This window comes from Gopherus flavomarginatus, unplaced genomic scaffold, assembly GCF_025201925.1.
Source record: "Gopherus flavomarginatus isolate rGopFla2 unplaced genomic scaffold, rGopFla2.mat.asm mat_scaffold_662_arrow_ctg1, whole genome shotgun sequence".
NCBI lineage: Eukaryota > Metazoa > Chordata > Testudines > Testudinidae > Gopherus > Gopherus flavomarginatus.
The window spans coordinates 23,335-37,209 of NW_026115135.1; the positions used below are offsets into that span (position 1 = coordinate 23,335).

The 13,875-nt window shown below is 62.1% G+C and overlaps 1 long non-coding RNA gene across 1 annotated transcript; it reads left to right on the forward strand.

The window, feature by feature from the left end:
• The first annotated feature begins 13,140 nt into the window (after positions 1–13,140).
• On the forward strand, positions 13,141–13,875 carry LOC127042596 (uncharacterized). Its single transcript, XR_007771980.1, has 3 exons — positions 13,141–13,257; positions 13,338–13,390; positions 13,662–13,875. It is a non-coding gene; the product is annotated as an uncharacterized LOC127042596 (long non-coding RNA).

Below are 13,875 nucleotides of genomic sequence, written 5' to 3' on the forward strand. Positions count from 1 at the left end.
CCAAACCCTGGGGCCCCAACACCAGCTCCAGGGGCCCAAACCCTGGGGCCCCAACACCAGCTCCAGGGGCCCAACCCCTGGGGGCCCCAACACCAGCTCCAGGGGCCCAACCCTGGGGGCCCGAACCATAGCTCCAGGGGCCCAACCCCTGGGGGCCCCAACACCAGCTCCAGGGGCCCAAACCCTGGGGGCCCCAACACCAACTCCAGGGGCCCAACCCCTGGGGGCCCCAACACCAGCTCCAGGGGCCCAAACCCTGGGGGCCCGAACCATAGCTCCAGGGGCCCAACCCCTGGGGGCCCCAACACCAGCTCCAGGGGCCCAAACCCTGGGGGCCCCAACACCAGCTCCAGGGGCCCAACCCCTGGGGGCCCCAACACCAACTCCAGGGGCCCAACCCCTGGGGGCCCCAACACCAGCTCCAGGGGCCCAACCCCTGGGGGCCCGAACCATAGCTCCAGGGGCCCAACCCCTGGGGGCCCCAACACCAGCTCCAGGGGCCCAAACCCTGGGGGCCCCAACACCAGCTCCAGGGGCCCAACCCTGGGGGCCCAACACCAGCTCCAGGGGCCCAAACCCTGGGGGCCCCAACACCAACTCCAGGGGCCCAACCCCTGGGGGCCCCAACACCAGCTCCAGGGGCCCAAACCCTGGGGGCCCGAACCATAGCTCCAGGGGCCCAACCCCTGGGGGCCCCAACACCAGCTCCAGGGGCCCAAACCCTGGGGGCCCCAACACCAGCTCCAGGGGCCCAACCCCTGGGGGCCCGAACCATAGCTCCAGGGGCCCAACCCCTGGGGGCCCCAACACCAGCTCCAGGGGCCCAAACCGTGGGGGCCCCAACACCAACTCCAGGGGCCCAACCCCTAGGGGCCCCAACACCAGCTCCAGGGGCCCAACCCCTGGGGGCCCGAACCATAGCTGCAGGGGCCCAACCCCTGGGGGCCCCAACACCAACTCCAGGGGCCAAACCCCTGGGGGCCCCAACACCAGCTCCAGGGGTCCAACCCCTGGGGGCCCGAACCATAGCTCCAGGGGCCCAACCCCTGGGGGCCCCAACACCAGCTCCAGGGTCCCAACCCCTGGGGTCCCCAACACCAACTCCAGGGGCCCAACCCCTGGGGGCCCGAACCATAGCTCCAGGGGCCCAACCCCTGAGGGCCCCAACACCAGCTCCAGGGGCCCAAACCCTGGGGGCCCCAACACCAACTCCAGGGGCCCAAGCCCTGGGGGCCCCAACACCAGCTCCAGGAGCCCAAACCCTGGGGGCCCCAACACCAGCTCCAGAGGCCCAACCCCTGGGGGCCCGAACACCAGCTCCAGGGGCCCAAACCCTGGGGGCCCGAACCATAGCTCCAGGGGCCCAACCCCTGGGGGCCCCAACACCAGCTCCAGGGGCCCAAACCCTGGGGGCCCCAATACCAACTCCAGGGGCCCAAGCCCTGGGGGCCCCAACACCAGCTCCAGGGGCCCAAACCCTGGGGGCCCCAACACCAGCTCCACGGGCCCAACCCCTGGGGGCCCCAACACCAGCTCCAGGGGCCCAACCCCTGAGGGCCCGAACCATTGCTCCAGGGGCCCAACCCCTGGGGGCCCCCAACACCAGCTCCAGGGGCCCAAACCCTGGGGGCCCCAACACCAACTCCAGGGGCCCAACCCCTGGGGGTCCGAACCATAGCTCCAGGGGCCCAACCCCTGGGGGCCCCAACACCACCTCAAGGGTCCCAAACCCTGGGGGCCCCAACACCAACTCCAGGGGCCCAACCCCTGGGGACACCAACACCAGATCCAGGGGCCCAAACCCTGGGGGACCGAACCATAGCTCCAGGGGCCCAACCCCTGGGGGCCCCAACATCAGCTCTAGGGGCCCAAACCCTGGGGGCCCCAACACCAGCTCCAGGGGCCCAACCCCTGGGGGTCCGAACCATAGTTCCAGGGGCACAAACCCTGGGGGCCCCAACACCAGCTCCAGTGGCCCAACCCCTGGGGGCCCCAACACCAGCTCCAGGGGCCCAAACCCTGGGGGCCCCAACACCAGCTCCAGGGACCCAAACCCTGGGGGCCCAAACACCAGCTCCAGGGGCCCAATCCCTGGGGGCCCCAATACCAGCTCCAGGGGCCCAACCCCTGGGGGCCCCAACACCAACTCCAGGGGCCCAACCCCTGGGGGCCCGAACCATAGCTCCAGGGGCCCAACCCCTGGGGGCCCCAACACCAGCTCCAGGGGCCCAAACCCTGGGGGCCCCCAACACCAACTCCAGGGGCCCAACCCCTGGGGGCCCGAACCATAGCTAAACGGGCCCAACCCCTGTGGGCCCCAACACCAGCTCCAGGGGCCCAAACCCTGGGGGCCCCAACACCAGCTCCAATTGCCCAACCCCTGGGGGCCCGAACCATAGCTCCAGGGGCCCAACCCCTGGGGGCCCCAAGACCAGCTCAAGGGGCCCAAACCCTGGGGGCCCCAACACCAAGTCCAGGGGCCCAAACCCTTGGGGCCCGAACTCCAGCTCCAGGGGCCCAAACCCTGGGGGCCCCAACACCAACTCCAGGGGGCCAACCCCTGGGGGCCCGAACCATAGCTCCAGGGGCCCAACCCCTAGGGGCCCTAACACCAACTCCAGGGGCCCAACTCCTGGGGGCCCGAACCATAGCTCCAGGGGCCCAACCCCTGGGGGCCCCAACACCAGCTACAGGGGCCCAACCCCTCGGGGCCCCAACACCAGCTCCAGGGGCCCAAACCCTGGGGGCCCAAACACCAACTCCAGGGGCCCAACCCCTGGGGGCCGAACAATAGCTCCAGGGGCCCAACCCGTAGGGGCCCCAACACCAGCACCAGTTGCCCAAACCCTGGGGGCCCCAACAGCAACTGCAGGGGCCAAACCCCTGGGGGCCCGAACCAAAGCTCCAGGGGCCCAACCCCTGGGGGCCCCTACACCAGCTCCAGGGGCCCAACCCCTGGGGGCCCGAACTATAGCTCCAGGGGCCCAACCCCTGGGGACCCCAACACCAGCTCCAGGGGCCCAAACCCTGGGGGACCGAACCATAGCTCCAGGGGCCCAACCCCTAGGGGCCCCAACACCAGCTCCATGTGCCAAACCCCTGGGGGCACGAACCATAGCTCCAGGGGCCCAACAGCTGGGGGCACAAACACCAACTCCAGGTGCCAAACCCCTGGGGGCCCCAACACCAGCTCCAGGGGTCCAACCCCTGGGGGCCCGAACCATAGCTCCAGGGGCCCAACCCCTGGGGGCCCCAACACCAGCTCCAGGGGCCCAAACCGTGGGGCCCCAACACCAACTCCAGGGGCCCAACCCCTAGGGGCCCCAACACCAGCTCCAGGGGCCCAACCCCTGGGGGCCCGAACCATAGCTGCAGGGGCCCAACCCCTGGGGGCCCCAACACCAACTCCAGGGGCCCAACCCCTGGGGGCCCCAACACCAGCTCCAGGGGTCCAACCCCTGGGGGCCCGAACCATAGCTCCAGGGGCCCAACCCCTGGGGGCCCCAACACCAGCTCCAGGGGCCCAACCCCTGGGGTCCCCACCACCAACTCCAGGGGCCCAACCCCTGGGGACCCCAACACCAGCTCCAGGGGCCCAAACCCTGGGGGACCGAACCATAGCTCCAGGGGCCCAACCCCTGGGGGCCCCAACATCAGCTCTAGGGGCCCAAACCCTGGGGGCCCCAACACCAGCTCCAGGGGCCCAACCCCTGGGGGTCCGAACCATAGCTCCAGGGGCACAAACCCTGGGGGCCCCAACACCATCTCCAGTGGCCCAACCCCTGGGGGCCCCAACACCAGCTCCAGGGGCCCAAACCCTGGGGGCCCCAACACCAGCTCCAGGGACCCAAACCCTAGGAGCCCAAACACCAGCTCCAGGGGCCCAACCCCTGGGGGCCCCAATACCAGCTCCAGGGGCCCAACCCCTGGGGGCCCCAACACCAACTCCAGGGGCCCAACCCCTGGGGGCCCGAACCATAGCTCCAGGGGCCCAACCCCTGGGGGCCCCAACACCAGCTCCAGGGGCCCAAACCCTGGGGGCCCCAACACCAACTCCAGGGGCCCAACCCCTGGGGGCCCGAACCATAGCTCCACGGGCCCAACCCCTGTGGGCCCCAACACCAGCTCCAGGGGCCCAAACCCTGGGGGCCCCAACACCAACTTCAGGGGCCCAACCCCTGGGGGCCCGAACCATAGCTCCAGGGGCCCAACCCCTGGGGGCCCCAAGACCAGCTCAAGGGGCCCAAACCCTGGGGGCCCCAACACCAAGTCCAGGGGCCCAAACCCTTGGGGCCCGAACACTAGCTCCAGGGGCCCAAACCCTGGGGGCCCCCAACACCAACTCCAGGGGGCCAACCCCTGGGGGCCCGAACCATAGCTCCAGGGGCCCAACCCCTGGGGGCCCTAACACCAACTCCAGGGGCCCAACTCCTGGGGGCCCGAACCATAGCTCCAGGGGCCCAACCCCTGGGGGCCCCAACACCAGCTACAGGGGCCCAACCCCTCGGGGCCCCAACACCAGCTCCAGGGGCCCAACCCCTGGGGGCCCGAGCCATAGCTCCAGGGGCCCAACCCCTGGGGGCCCCAACACCAGCTCCAGGGGCCCAAACCCTGGGGGCCCAAACACCAACTCCAGGGGCCCAACCCCTGGGGGCCCGAACAATAGCTCCAGGGGCCCAACCCGTAGGGGCCCCAACACCAGCACCAGTTGCCCAAACCCTGGGGGCCCCAACAGCAACTGCAGGGGCCAAACCCCTGGGGGCCCGAACCAAAGCTCCAGGGGCCCAACCCCTGGGGGCCCCTACACCAGCTCCAGGGGCCCAACCCCTGGGGGCCCGAACTATAGCTCCAGGGGCCCAACCCCTGGGGACCCCAACACCAGCTCCAGGGGCCCAAACCCTGGGGGACCGAACCATAGCTCCAGGGGCCCAACCCCTAGGGGCCCCAACACCAGCTCCAGGTGCCAAACCCCTGGGGGCACGAACCATAGCTCCAGGGGCCCAACAGCTGGGGGCACAAACACCAACTCCAGGTGCCAAACCCCTGGGGGCCCCAACACCAGCTCCAGGGGTCCAACCCCTGGGGGCCCGAACCATAGCTCCAGGGGCCCAACCCCTGGGGGCCCCAACACCAGCTCCAGGGGCCCAAACCGTGGGGGCCCCAACACCAACTCCAGGGGCCCAACCCCTAGGGGCCCCAACACCAGCTCCAGGGGCCCAACCCCTGGGGGCCCGAACCATAGCTGCAGGGGCCCAACCCCTGGGGGCCCCAACACCAACTCCAGGGGCCAAACCCCTGGGGGCCCCAACACCAGCTCCAGGGGTCCAACCCCTGGGGGCCCGAACCATAGCTCCAGGGGCCCAACCCCTGGGGGCCCCAACACCAGCTCCAGGGGCCCAACCCCTGGGGTCCCCACCACCAACTCCAGGGGCCCAACCCCTGGGGACCCCAACACCAGCTCCAGGGGCCCAAACCCTGGGGGACCGAACCATAGCTCCAGGGGCCCAACCCCTGGGGGCCCCAACATCAGCTCTAGGGGCCCAAACCCTGGGGGCCCCAACACCAGCTCCAGGGGCCCAACCCCTGGGGGCCCGAACCATAGTTCCAGGGGCCCAAACCCTGGGGGCCCCAACACCATCTCCAGTGGCCCAACCCCTGGGGGCCCCAACACCAGCTCCAGGGGCCCAAACCCTGGGGGCCCCAACACCAGCTCCAGGGACCCAAACCCTAGGAGCCCAAACACCAGCTCCAGGGGCCCAATCCCTGGGGGCCCCAATACCAGCTCCAGGGGCCCAACCCCTGGGGGCCCCAACACCAACTCCAGGGGCCCAACCCCTGGGGGCCCGAACCATAGCTCCAGGGGCCCAACCCCTGGGGGCCCCAACACCAGCTCCAGGGGCCCAAACCCTGGGGGCCCCAACACCAACTCCAGGGGCCCAACCCCTGGGGGCCCGAACCATAGCTCCACGGGCCCAACCCCTGTGGGCCCCAACACCAGCTCCAGGGGCCCAAACCCTGGGGGCCCCAACACCAACTTCAGGGGCCCAACCCCTGGGGGCCCGAACCATAGCTCCAGGGGCCCAACCCCTGGGGGCCCCAAGACCAGCTCAAGGGGCCCAAACCCTGGGGGCCCCAACATCAAGTCCAGGGGCCCAAACCCTTGGGGCCCGAACACTAGCTCCAGGGGCCCAAACCCTGGGGGCCCCAACACCAACTCCAGGGGGCCAACCCCTGGGGGCCCGAACCATAGCTCCAGGGGCCCAACCCCTAGGGGCCCTAACACCAACTCCAGGGGCCCAACTCCTGGGGGCCCGAACCATAGCTCCAGGGGCCCAACCCCTGGGGGCCCCAACACCAGCTACAGGGGCCCAACCCCTCGGGGCCCCAACACCAGCTCCAGGGGCCCAACCCCTGGGGGCCCGAGCCATAGCTCCAGGGGCCCAACCCCTGGGGGCCCCAACACCAGCTCCAGGGGCCCAAACCCTGGGGGCCCAAACACCAACTCCAGGGGCCCAACCCCTGGGGGCCAGAACAATAGCTCCAGGGGCCCAACCCCTAGGGGCCCCAACACCAGCACCAGTTGCCCAAACCCTGGGGGCCCCAACAGCAACTGCAGCGGCCAAACCCCTGGGGGCCCGAACCATAACTCCAGGGGCCCAACCCCTGGGGGCCCCTACACCAGCTCCAGGGGCCCAACCCCTGGGGGCCCGAACTATAGCTCCAGGGGCCCAACCCCTGGGGACCCCAACACCAGCTCCAGGGGCCCAAACCCTGGGGGACCGAACCATAGCTCCAGGGGCCAACCCCTGGGGGCCCCAACATCAGCTCTAGGGGCCCAAACCCTGGGGGCCCCAACACCAGCTCCAGGGGCCCAACCCCTGGGGGTCCGAACCATAGCTCCAGGGGCCCAAACCCTGGGGGCCCCAACACCAGCTCCAGACCCCCAATCCCTAGGGACCGAACACCAACTCCATTGGCCCAACCCCTGGGATCCCGAACCATAGCTCCAGGGGCCCAACCCCTGGGGGCCCCCACACCAGCTCCAGGGGCCCAAACCCTGGGGGCCCCAACACCAGCTCCAGGGACCCAAACCCTAGGGGGCCCAACACCAGCTCCAGGGGCCCAAACCGTGGGGGCCCCAACACCAACTCCAGGGGCCCAACCCCTAGGGGCCCCAACACCAGCTCCAGGGGCCCAACCCCTGGGGCCCGAACCATAGCTCCACGGGCCCAACAGCTGGGGGCCCCAACACCAACTCCAGGGGCCCAACCCCTGGGGGCCGCAACACCAGCTCCAGGGGTCCAACCCCTGGGGGCCCGAACCATAGCTCCAGGGGCCCAACCCCTGGGGGCCCCAACACCAGCTCCAGGGGCCCAACCCCTGGGGTCACCAACACCAACTCCAGGGGACAACCCCCTGGGGGCCCGAACCATAGCTCCAGGGGCCCAACCCCTGGGGGCCCCAACACCAGCTCCAGGGGCCCAACCCCTGAGGGCCCGAACCATAGCTCCACGGGCCTAACCCCTGTTGGCCCCAACACCAGTTACAGGGGCCCAAACCCTGGGGGCCCCAACACCAACTCCTGGGGCCTAACCCCTGGGGGCCCGAACCATAGCTCTAGGGCCCAACTCCTGGGGGCCCCAACACCAGCTCAAGGAGCCCAAACCCTGGGGGTCCCAACACCAACTCCAGTGCCCCAACCTCTGGGGGCCCGAACACCAGCTCCAGGGGCCCAAACCCTGGGGGCCCCAACACCAACTCCAGGGGCCCAACCCCTGGGGGCCCGAACCATAGCTCCAGGGGCCAAACCCCTGGGGGCCCCAACACCAGCTCTAGGGGCCCAAACCCTGGGGGCCCCAACACCAACTCCAGGGGCCCAACCCCTGGGGGCCCCAACACCACCTCCAGGGGCCCAACCCCTGGGTGCCCGAACCATAGCTGCAGGGGCCCAACCCCTGGGGCCCGCAACAACAACTCCAGGGGCCCAACCCCTGGGGGCCCCAACACCAGCTCCAGGGGCCCAACCCCTGGGGGCCTGAACCATAGCTCCAGGCGCCCAACGCTTGGGGACCCCAACAGCAGCTCCAGTGGCCCAAACCCTGGGGGACCGAACCATAGCTCCAGGGGCCCAACCCCTGGGGGCCCCAACACCAGCTCCAGGGGCCCAACCCCTGGGGGCCCGAACCATAGCTCCAGGGGCCCAACCCCTGGGGGCCCCAACACCAGCTCCAGGGTCCCAAACCCTGGGGGCCCCAACACCAACTCCAGGGGCCCAACCCCTGGGGGCCCGAACCATAGCTCCAGGGGCCCAACCCCTAGGGGGCCCCAACACAAGCTCCAGGGGCCCAAACCCTGGGGGCCCCAACACCAACTCCAGGGGCCCAAACCCTGGAGTCCCCAACACCAGCTCCAGGGGCCCAAAGCCTGGGGGCCCCAACACCAGCTCCACCGGCCCAACCCCTGGGGGCCCCAACACCAGCTCCAGGGGCCCAACCCTTCGGGGCCCGAACCATAGCTCCAGGGGCCCAACCCCTGGGGGCCCCAACACGAGCTCCAGGGGCCCAACCCCGGGGGCCCCAACACGAACTCCAGGGGCCCAAACCCTGGGGTCCCCAACACCAGCCACAGGGGCCCAAAGCCTGGGGTCCCCAACACCAGCTCCACCGGCCCAACCCCTGGGGGCCCCAACACCAGCTCCAGGGGCCCAACCCTTGGGGGCCCGAACCATAGCTCCAGGGGCCCAACCCCTGGGGGCCCCAACACCAGCTCCAGGGGCCCAAACCCTGGGGTCCCCAACACCAACTCCAGGGGCCCAACCCGTGGGGGTCCGAACCATAGCTACAGGGGCCCAACCCCTGGGGGCCAGAACCATAGCTCCAGGGGTCCAAACCCTGGGGGCCCCAACACCAACTCCAGGGGCCCAACCCCTGGGGGCCCCAACACCAGTTCCAGGGGCCTAACCCCTGGGGGCCCGAACCATAGCTCCAGGGGCCCAACCCCTAGGGGCCCCAACACCAGCTCTAGGGGCCCAAACCCTGGGGGCCCCAACACCAGCTCCAGGGACCGAAACCCTAGGGGCCCCAACACCAGCTCCAGGGGCAGAAACCGTGGGGGCCCCAACACCAACTCCAGGGGCCCAACCCCTAGGGGCCCCAACACCAGCTCCAGGTGCCAAACCCCTGGGGGCACGAACCATAGCTCCAGGGGCCCAACAGCTGGGGGCCCCAACACCAACTCCAGGTGCCAAACCCCTGGGGGCCCCAACACCAGCTCCAGGGGTCCAACCCCTGGGGGCCCGAACCATAGCTCCAGGGGCCCAACCCTTGGGGGCCCCAACACCAGTTCCAGGGGCACAACTCCTGGGGGCACGAACCATAGCTCCAGGCGCCCAACCTCTGGGGACCCCAACAGCAGCTCCAGGGGCCCTAACCCTGGGGGCCCCAACACCAACTCCAGGGGCCCAACCCCTGGGGACCCCAACACCAGCTCCAGTGACCCAAACCCTGGGGGACCGAACCATAGCTCCAGGGGCCCAACCCCTGGTGACCCCAACACCAGCTCCAGGGGCCCAAACCCTAGGGGCCCCAACACCAACTCCAGGGGTCCAACCCCTGGGGTCCCGAACCATAGCTCCAGGGGTCCAACCCCTGGGGGCCCCAACACCAGCTCCAGGGACCCAAACCCTAGGGGCCCCAACACCAGCTCCAGGGGCCCAAACCGTGGGGACCCCAACACCAACTCCAGGGGCCCAACCCCTAGGGGCCCCAACACCAGCTCCAGGGGCCCAACCCCTGGGGGACCGAACCATAGCTGCAGGGGCCCAACCCCTGGGGGCCCCAACACCAACTCCAGGGGCCAAACCCCTGGGGGCCCCAACACCAGCTCCAGGGGCCGAAACCCTGGGGGCCCCAACACCAACTCCAGGGGCCCAACCCCTGGGGGCCCCAACACCAGCTCCAGGGGCCTAACCCCTGGGGGCCCGAACCATAGCTCCAGGCGCCCAACCTCTGGGGACCCCAACAGCAGCTCCAGGGGCCCAAACCCTGGGGGACCGAACCATAGCTCCAGGGGCCCAACCCCTGGGGGCCCAACATTAGCTCTAAGGGCCCCACCCCTGGGGACCCCAACACCAGCTCCAGGGGCCGAAACCCTGGTGGCCCGAACACCAGCTCCAGGGGCCCAAACCCTGGGGGCCCCCACACCAACTCCAGGGGCCAAACCCCTGGGGGTCCTAACCATTAGCTGTAGGGGCCCAAGCCCTGGGGGCCCGAACCATAGCTCCAGGGGCCCAACCCCTGGGGGCCACAACTCCAACTCCAGGGGCCCAACCCGTGGGGGCCCCAACACCAGCTCCAGGGGCCCAACCCCTGGGGGCCCCAACACCAACTCCAGGGGCCCAAACCCGGTGGGCCCCAACACCAGCTCCAGGGGCCCAACCCCTGGGGGCCCCAACACCAGCTCCAGGGGCCCAAACCCTGGGGGCCCCAACACCAACTCCCGGGGCCCAACCCCTGAGCGCCCGAACCATAGCTGTAGAGGCCTAACCCCTGGGGGCCCCAACCCCAGCTCTAGGGGCCTAACCGCTTTGGGACCGAACCCCGCAATAGGGACCTATCCCCTGGGGCCCCAACCGTAGCTCCAGGGTCTCAACCGCTGCGGGCCCCAACCGTGGCCCCGGTGAACCATGAGTAGTAATAAGCTCGATAATACTCATCACCATGCAATTTTGACACGTTTCCACGGCACTTTTTGGGCTTATGTCCGGCTTCCCACCCTCCATTTCCGTTGGCTCCGTAGACTATTCTGAAAAGAATGGGCGTGTATGTGTTTGACTAGGGGAAGTGTTGTGTAGTTTTGTGCTTGATGACATGAATAAAAAGTGTATTAAATATCAGGATGTATTAATAAAAAAAGTTAAATAATATTGTTATCTAGGTTTATAAAGGGAAATTTCTAAGGCAAAACCTGTTTGTTAAGCACAGCATAAAAACTTTTTAAAAAAGTTTCTAAGAAAAATACAATAAAGCTTACGGTAAACTTAAAAAAAGTTTACCTTTGCAGTCTTTTTGTAAAACCAGGTAGCTTTTTTGGTTTAAACTTAGTAAATAAAACACATTAAAACTAAATAATACCAATGCAGATTAAGAAAAAACGAAGTTTAAAAGGAAAATTGACAAAGGCAAAGCCTGTTTTGTAAGCACGGGGTAAAAAAGTATTTAGACTATTCAATATCATTGCAGATTAAGAAGAAAGATCAAAGATAGACAGCACATGGCGGAATCAGAATGAGACAGAGAGAGAAGCAGGCAGAGTCTGTTTAGTAAGCACAGGGTAAAAAAGAATTCAGAATCAGGGCGGTTTACAAGACAAGAAAAGCAAAGAGAGAGTCCAATTTGCAAAGAGCAAAAATAGAGAACACATGGTAGGATTAAAGAGAAAGAGATAGAATTGTTACCTTTTCCCGTCTTTCTGCAGAATGAGGCAGCTTTCCGGGTTCAAACCCTCTTAGCCTCGTTATCACCGCCTTTGGATCGGACCAATCAGAGGTAGTTTTACAACAGCGTCATAGAATTCATTTTCCTGAACCAAACCTAGTGTCTCAAGACTTTAAGCAAGAGCCAGCTCCCCCTCTTTCCACCCTTCCTATTATCTGTTTTTTCTTATCTAAAGAAACAGACCCGCAGCATTTTCCCACCAAGTAGCCCTTTTACAAAGATGTTTTTAAAACGCGCAAGCTTTTTGTAATACACCCTTTTTTAAAGTTTTTCCCTAGGTTTTAAACTAATTGGTTTTTTTTGTTTTTCTTTTTTAGTAAAAACAATGTGAAAGTCGGGCAAAGCACCTGTTAGTAAAGAAGCCTCTGTGAGCAGTGGGTCAGAGATAAGAAGGCTGCTTCTTTCCCAAACTTTCTAACAAACACAAGTTACAATTACATTAAGTTTTGCAAAGGGATAATGACTCGAAAGACAAACCTAAGCCACAACCCTTTTGTACGTGTTGTAATAAAAAATTATGCAGAAGCAACCTAGATTTTTTTTTAGTAACAAGCGGTTTATAGTCCCCATATTTAGGATACCGGCGGGTTAGAGAGAAGATTGCTTTTTTCCCCACTTTTTAACAAATAAGGTTGAAAAGGAAACCTGAAGACCCATAGCCTTTATTTAGGCATAGGTGTTTTAATAACATATAACTGTGCAAAAACATTTTAGTGCGATAAAACTAATGCGCTGTAATAAAAAAGGTTTGTTTTTTTTAATTTTAGGCTAACCCGGGCCATTTTACAGTTAAAAACAGCAGGCTCTTGCAGCAGCTCTTAGCAAAAACAGCCTCTGTAAGTCAGTAAATTTAAAAAAAAAGAACAAAACATAACAAGGTCTTCTTTTAAAGCAAAAGAACTCCCAAAACAGGTATTAAGAAGCATACTAATTTACTATAAAAACTAAGCTTTTTAACCATTTAAGTTTAAAAGCTAAAGTGTGTAGCCAAAAACCTTCCCGCGTTTTTTAAAAAACCAACTAAGACAACTCCCCCTCCGCTCTTAGCTAAACAGCCAGAGCCTTCGGCTTTTTTTTTAACCCTGTAACAAAACCTAAATACCGTTTTAAAATATGTTTTAAAGAAATACATAATTTTTTTAACTTACTAACAATGTAAAATAAGTTGTGTAAAAGTTTAACGTGGTTTATTTTTAAATTAGCAGTTTTGTTTTAAAAACTAAGGCCATAAAACAAATTAAAGAAATACAGGTTGCAGTTTTAAAAAAGTTTTTGGTTACAAGGGTGTAAATGGGTACATTACCATTTAAAAAAGGCTTTTTATTAACTGTTTAAACACATTTACTATAAAAAATAACATTTTTAGCCATTAAAGCTAAAGCATGTTGGCAGTCTGGGGACCGACACCCGCCTTTTTTCCTAGAAAAGTGCCCTTTACGAACCCTGGTTTTTTAAAGAAACGCCTTTTTAAATATTAATTTTGGGGGGGGTGGAGGGCAAAACCTTTTTTTAAAAAAAGGTTTAAACCTATAAATAGAGGAACAAAAAACTTAACAAGACTGTTAAAGAAATATTGCTAATACAAGACTTTGACCGTTATGGGGAGCAACCACATGGTAAGAAACCTTACTATAATTTGCGTGGGTCGTCAAGGTATTATACTAGCGTTATGCTCACTTAAAAGGCAATATTTTTTCTTTTAAATAGGACGAGGCCTTTTTTCTTGACATTCCAGATGCCGCGCTACAAGCTTTAAACTTTGGTAAGCTAATTAATATGCTACAGAAGAATAATTTATTTTTAAGATAAAAGGTTTTAAAAAAATTTATTTTTTTAATTTAGAACAAGATGGAAGTCAAAACCACCCAATAGTTTTCCTGAAATTACAGAAGAAGGTGTGAACTGTTTTTCAAATATGTGTTTTTTAAAATAAAAAATCTGTAGTTGGAAATAGTGTGCATTTTAGGGGCTTGAAAACCCTTAAAGCTTTTATTGTACAAAAGTTGCCTTTCTACCGCCCCTGCGTGGTGTAAACTATAATTTAAATGCGGTTTTTAGCCCGCTTATTGCAAAAACGTTTTTAAAATATATATTTTTTGGGAACAGCTTTGTTGTTAGTTAAAAAAAAGCCGTGCTAAAAAACATTCTGTTTATGTGTATCGGCAGACTCATCAAGCGTTATTCCTCAAGAAGAAATGTTGAAGGTGAGCGCGCTTAAAGAGGCCAAGAAATTTCCCTTTGAGGCAGCTGCAGTTGGAAGCAAGGGTATTAAGCACAGCGATTTTGAACAGCCCTGCGCGTCCAAATCTCTTATTGCACAAAACCAGCCGGCACTAAAAAAGGCCAAAAAGTCTACCTCTAAAACAGCATTCGTTTTCAG